We start from the raw sequence: 7,180 nt of genomic DNA on the forward strand, positions 1-7,180 counted from the left end.
CAGGAGTTCTTAGAGTCTTAAATAGCCCGTACCATTCGCTAGCCGAGCACACCGCTAATGCAGAGAGCCGCCCCCTCCATGCTGCATTGTTTACAACCGAGACAGACAACTCTGCAAGCAGGGACTGCTATCTGGCATACCGGGCATTTCCCGGTGTGCCGACGCACTTTTGGGCCTTTATAATTTATTCGTTTATTTATATCTGCTATGAACCGGCACTACAGCTGCCTGACCTTTTATATTAACTGTTGACTGGTCCGATGACGTCTCCTAAAGGTCTGTTTACCCCCGCTCCCATCCACACTCAGCTCCTGCTTGAAAGTGAAAGTATTCGGGGAAAAAACGAAACTTCCTAAAACGATCGACTGGAACTGTATGTAAACGCCCAAAAAAAAGACAAACAGTCAATCAAGATGCTGCAAAAGTGTGAAAGACTCTGCAGACACTATGGGAGAGGATCTGATGCTGGTGAAGCACAGCTGCATCATGAGGAGGAGGAGGAGACAGAGCAGCAGAGGCTGGTGTGTGACAGGAGAGCAGAGGTTACAGGTGAGCCTGAGAGTGAATGAGCTCAGTAGAGTGTCAAAATATGAGCTAAAAGGCATTATTAGACTGTGGGTCTCCTTTATTTAGGAAGAAAAAAATGGGTTTAGATTAAAATTGTAGCTCTTATATGATCTGAAGAATGAAAAGATGGTTTAGTCCTCTTACTACACCTTAAAAGTTCTCCCCTGAAACTTCTTTTACTTTGTGTATTCATGAGTTTTGAAACCAGTAAATCTACTGGACTGATGACAGTGATTTCTTTCTGTCAGCATTTATTTTACATTTGGGCATTTTTTAGTTTGAAAGTAAATATATGATAAATAATAGACATTTTTTAAGTAATTACTTGCTTTTTCCCTTGAGCAGGGCAGATGTGTCCACCTTTCTCACATCAGAACAGTGAAACACCATTTGATGTGTCTGTGCCTTACTGCTGAGCTCTCAATAGAGACTTCTCCCAGTAATCTGTAGTGTAATTAAAGGGATGTTTCTGTGAGCCTTTATTTCCCTCATGTGAGGCTGAAATTCTCTGCTTAAGTGTGAAGGATCAGGAATGATCTTTAAGTGATGTAAACTTCACTGACCATGCTCTTTATGTCCATGTGTGATGATGAGATCTGTTGTTCTGTGTTCAGCTGCTGAGAACAGAGGATTTAACTTAAAGTCTGACTCTACATTATGGTATTATTCAGTAATGTTACATTAAGGTCAGTATTTCCATCTGTTGTTGTTTGTTGGGCTTGAGTTTACCATGATATACTCTCAGCATATTTTTGGAGCATTTATTATCTTTGAGCTCAGACTAGAGAATTTTCTGGACTTTATCTGTTGTTGTTTTGGGTTGTTGACATGAACAAACATTTGCATAAAGAAAGCATTTTTGTCCACTTGTATTGATAAGGGTATTTAAATCTTGAGAAATGGTACTGTAAGGTACATTTAGAACAGACAAAAAAGTGTGATTAATTTGCAATTAATCTTGAGTGCTTTTTTCCTGAGAACTTTAAATAAATGTTAGGATTCTGATTATTTAGCTAAGCACTGATGAGAATTATTTTGATGTTTGAGGACAATCACTTATGCTTATACCTTTTCCCTTTTGTTGAAATACAGAATCACCACAGGAAATAAAACTCTTTAACTTGGAACCTTGTGGCTCCTCTTACTGTGATTCCTCACGTCCAGATTGATGCTGATGAACTCCAGCCCTGCACAACTGTAACACTTTAAAACAGTAAGTGTTCAATACATTGAAAACATTGCATAAACTGACTTAAATTCTGTGTTTAACCCATCAATGTTGAGGATTGCTAAGCATTAATGCTTTATTTGTCAGTGTTGGTCTAATAATTTCTGATTAAAGCTATATATTTGTTTCTTATCAGTGATCTAAATGTAACTGTAAGAGTAAGATCCTAACAATGTCACCCTAATGCTGAGACTATAGAATTAATATGGGCAACCAAACTTCCTCATCCCTCACTTAAATGATTTGAGTTTGGATTATGATGCTCTTCTAAGAATACTGAGTAAGTTCCTTTGGGTGTTTATATTTCAGATTCAGGTAGGTCCCATTGCTCCTTGGCTTTGGCTTTGAGATGGTTCTGGTAATGGCCCCTAAATATCTTGAAATTGACCCTCATAGCTGTGCATTGACAGTAGAAATGTCAGCAGTGTTGACCTTCTGCCACATGCTACTCCTTGTAGGAGCTGAATTACACCACTTGGTGGAGCTATGACACTCAAAATGGCTTATTTACTAACCATCTGTATCACAACCTGAGGCTTTCTCAGTTTATTAGCTCCTTGAAAAGATTTTTCCTTACAGCTGCCCTCTTATGCATTTAATTACTTCCTTTCTACTTTACTGAATTATTAAAATTTAATCAACACTGATTTTATTGAATTTATAATGTTTTGATATAATTTAAAGTTGACACAGTGTTGCTATCTGAATAAATTGTAATGATGAATTTTGATAAATAACAATTATGATTTTTATTAATGTAATATTTTTGCTATGTCATTTTACATGTTTTTTTAATCTTGTAGTTTAAATAAATAAAGGTCTCATATAGAATCTAAGACCTTTATTTATTATTATTATTATTATTTTTATTTTAAGCCATTTTAATTAGTTTGATTATGGAGTAATAGTCTATGAATAATCTTGCCTTGCCCATTGCTTAAGTAGCACCAAAGCTGTTTATAAGATAACTACCTATGTGAAAATAGTTCCCAAGTAGAGGCAAAAGTGAGACTCCAAAGCTCATGAAAAGCTCTTAAATTACGGGAATATTTCACACATGAAATTATTATGGTACATCAGATAGCTGTTGAAAATTTAAAAGGCTACAGCTGATTTCCGATGTTCAGGCTGTAAATACACAAACTATGAATGTAGCAATAGCACCACCTGGCTGCACTTCAAGGACATGCACATAAATTGCTGGAAACTTGGCCCCATGCACAGACAGTATTAGAGCACAACAACATAAATCAAAGAAAAAAGTTGACTGTGGTTCAGGAAAATTGCATCAACATCATCTCTGAAAGTACAAATCAGAGATAATGCCAAGTAATCTGAAGCCTCACAGAAAAGACACCAGTCTTTCAATGTCCCCAAGTTTTTCCTGACAGATTATGCTGATCATATTATATATCGATGTCATGTAACTCTTCACAGTTTGCTGTTGACTGCGACAGTATGTGTTTGACCAGCGTGGTAGAATACAGCAATGCAACACTGGTTCATTTATGCACATAAAAAATTGTCTGTGATTTGAAGGATTATACTGCATAACTTGGAAGTGGTGGAAGTCCATTATATTGACTTGAATAAAAGACCTAAAAACTGAGTGTTAAGATAGCCTGGTAAGGCAATTCCTGAAATCTACTTTTTTCTTTTCTTTTTTTTTTTTTTTTTTTTTTTTTTTTTTTTTTTTTTTTAATAAACCACACATATGAGGATATTAGAAAAAGATAAGAACCCTTATAATGAAAAATGGAAGATTTTAGAGAAATATCCTCTATCACTATATTACGGTTAGTGTTGTATTCATGAGTAGTATTTACTATTGTTGCAGCCAATTGGGGGGGAACTGTTCAACATCTTTGTAGCAAGGTAGCTCAAACTATGAGAAAACATCACAATCTGGAGCCTAGATGGTAAGTATGTCTGTCCTTCTCTATCAATAAAGGCATACAAAGTAGAAAAAACCCCACCAAATTCTAAGGTATAGTAAAATATACATTTTATTTATGTATTTATTACATTTATTTGATAGGGACAATGCAAATTACATAGTACAACTTCAGCTTGTAGCTATTTGCAAGTTTTTTGTTTTTTTTAATTACTCAATCTTTACAAAATGTGGTTTAACATGTTATGCATCACCAGAAAGCAGCCAGACAGCAGCCAAAGTTAGTGCATTTATCAGACTTCAAACAAGCAGTAATAAAAGTGGCAAAGCTTACCATTAGAAGCTCTCCTGATCATAATATTCAGTCAAAAACAGAAAAAATTCATACAATCTAATTCCAGGCAAATGTTTAGTCCTAAAAAACAGGATCCATCAAGATCCATAGACTGGTTTTGTATCATTTTAAATTTGCTGTTGTTTATAATAGTCCATTGCATTTGCTGTAATGTCTTTTTCCAGGCAGTTGTTAGCACTTCTTTATAGCAAAATGTCTGTTCTCCTTGATCCTTTTTGGTGTCTCCGGTTTGAAACGCCTGGACAGTTTCTCATAACTCAGGTGTAAAATCCTCATTTGTTCTCATTTATTGTTATCAACTTTGAAAATGAACCAGCTAAAACTTCATGCTTTATTGCAGTTGAGTTTTCCAGAAGAATTAAGTGTTAAAAACCTGGAATCATTCAAATTTAAACCCTAAAACGACAAAAATGTCTGGGACTGAAGTTTAAAAAGCCAAAATTGGGAAAAAATATTGATATGTGTTTTTATCTGGTTTTATTCTAAAGCTTGAGGTGACAAACACTCTCTAAGAGTCATTATTTTAAACTTTAAAACAAATTTTAACCCACAAAAAACAGCTAGTCAGTCAGCCATGAGTGATGATGAGGGTGAATAGGACAGAGGAGATCTTTTCTTATAGTCCAGCAGGTGGTGACTGAAACACATGATTCCTATCATTCACTTTCACAATAACTCTGTTTCCCACATTGAGAAATAAACTCAACCCTTTAGTTTAAATCAGATGAACTTATACAGATTTTGGTTTCTCCTATATGGAAGAAGGTACATTTTCCCCTGTGTGTGTGCCGCGAGAATCTCACAATACCGGGTAAACTTGACACTAATCTTCTCTCGTGTTTCCTCTCAGAAGTTGGCACCAGAGTGGATTATTGGAATAGGATTCAGCCTTTGATCAAAAGAAGTCTGTAGATGTCTTAACATCAGGAAAAAAAAGTTTGGAGCTGCCAGCTTGTAAATCTAGAGAGCTACAGCATGCACGTGATGTTAAACTACGATACGATGACATTTACTTAACCTCAGTTACATTTGCTCAGTGAAAAACGGTTAGGACAACTACAGTTTGGTAATTTCCTGAGCTTTATGAAAATGTATACCATCCAACATCTGTGTGAATTAGATTACATTAATTTGAATGAACCAAAGTGATTCATTTTATTCTGTATTAAAGGTACTCATTTTCCTTTGTTGTAATGTTTTACCATTACATGATATGAAGATGAATGCTATATAAAATCCAGCTGTTGCATCCAGGCCTGTCACAGACTTAGCTAGGCCCCTGAAAAACCCAGAGAATTGGCCCCCTGCCTTGATTTACTGATGATATCCATGTATGTCTTTTGGATCAGTAGCATTGGTGCCATTCTGGAAAACAGTTTTGTCGTGTTTGACCTGAAATGTGGGTCAAGCTATTATTGGGATTAGATGCTGTAAAGATTAATTTGTGGTACTTTTAAACCACTTCCCCACTTGTTCCATTTTCCTGCCCATTTTGCCACTTTTTTTGCTACTTTCTGCCAATTTTGCCACTTATTTTCCCCCATTTTCGCCTGTTTACCCATTTCTGCCACTTTTTTAATCACTTTCGCACATACTTGCAATTTTTTTGCCCTTTTTTTGCAACATGTTTTTGAAACACTTCCCCACTTCAGCTTCTTTTTCCCCACTTTTTGTCAATTTTTGCTGGTTGTTGTTGCATTTAACCAATCCTAGCTGCTTTTCCCCAATTGATGCCACTTTCTACTTATTCCTTGCCACTTTGATCCCAATTTTTGCCCATTTTTGGTGCTTTGAGGCCATTTTGGCCATTTATAACTCTTTGTGCTCATGTTTGTAACTTTTAACCCATTTCATCACTTTTTGCCCAGTTTTGCCACCTTACCCCATTTGTACCAATTTCTTTGCCACTTTTTATCCATTTCTGCCACTTTTTAAAATATTTTTTTAAACATTTTTTGTCCATGTTTGCAATTTTTGTCTGCCTTTTTTCGCCACTTTTTGCCCATTTCTGCAACATCTCTCTACATCTCTTTTATTGCCTACTTGAGCTGTCTTTTGTCATATTTTTGCCCGTTTTGCCACTTTTTTTCTATTTTTGCCATGTTTGGCCATTTTTGTCACTTAAAAAATGGCATGTTTTTGTCCTATTCACCTATTTCTGCCACTTTTTTAACCTCTTATTGCCATTTTTTCCACTTTGTTTTTCCCCTTTACCCCCTTTTTTCAGTTTTTTGCCACTTCTCACCTATGCATACCCCCCCTTTTTTTTTTTACTATTTTAATCCATTCTTTCCACTTCGTCTTTTTTTCACAATTATTCAATTATTTACTACTTCAATATATAAAAAAGCTGTCCTGGTTTCTTCTATTTTATTTTGTGGCATTCTGACATTTGTGCACATCATGACCTAGCTATAAACTCTGACATTACTTTCCTAAAAGCAAAGTGCATCATCCCCATTTTTAACATTATTAATAAAAAGGTAGGCTAATTCTGTTCCAATAAAAGGGGGTTTACATTTTTAAAGGGCTGTATTGTACTATAGCATAAATTCATGTTTTATTTCTTTGATAAGAGTGGTCATTATTCAGGTTAAAAAAAGATGTGGTTATCACAGCTTAACTTTACAGTTGAATGTGATTTTCCTGACCTCCAGTGGCCCCAGTTTGGCCGGGCCCCAGAAAGCGCTCCCCTTTATCCCCCCCTTATGGGCAACCTTGGTTGCATCTAAAGTTTCAGGTCATGTTACTTCTCCACAACATGATTCAGAGCATCTCCTGTCATTTTCATAGATAACACCAGCAACCATGGAAGACAAACAGCAACTCTTTTTATAGCTGCCTACCAGACGCCTAGGTGCAAACTGTTAGCTCAAACTACCATCTGTGCATACACTCGCATGTGCACATATCCGCCTGCAGAACATTATGCAGGAAGACAGAATGCACATGCGTTATACCATACACAACCTTGGTGTGAGTTACACAACATTTACTCATGGCTGCTCTGAGCATGCTCACACAGGATTATTCAATCTCTGATCAGTTTTTTTTTCCTTCAAGCTAAATTAGCTCCTTCTTACTTCTTCAGCGCTGATACAAAAGAGAGGCCAGATGATGCTGCTCTGGTTGAATT

The sequence above is a fragment of the Cheilinus undulatus genome, linkage group 21, assembly GCF_018320785.1.
Source record: "Cheilinus undulatus linkage group 21, ASM1832078v1, whole genome shotgun sequence".
Taxonomy (NCBI): domain Eukaryota; kingdom Metazoa; phylum Chordata; class Actinopteri; order Labriformes; family Labridae; genus Cheilinus; species Cheilinus undulatus.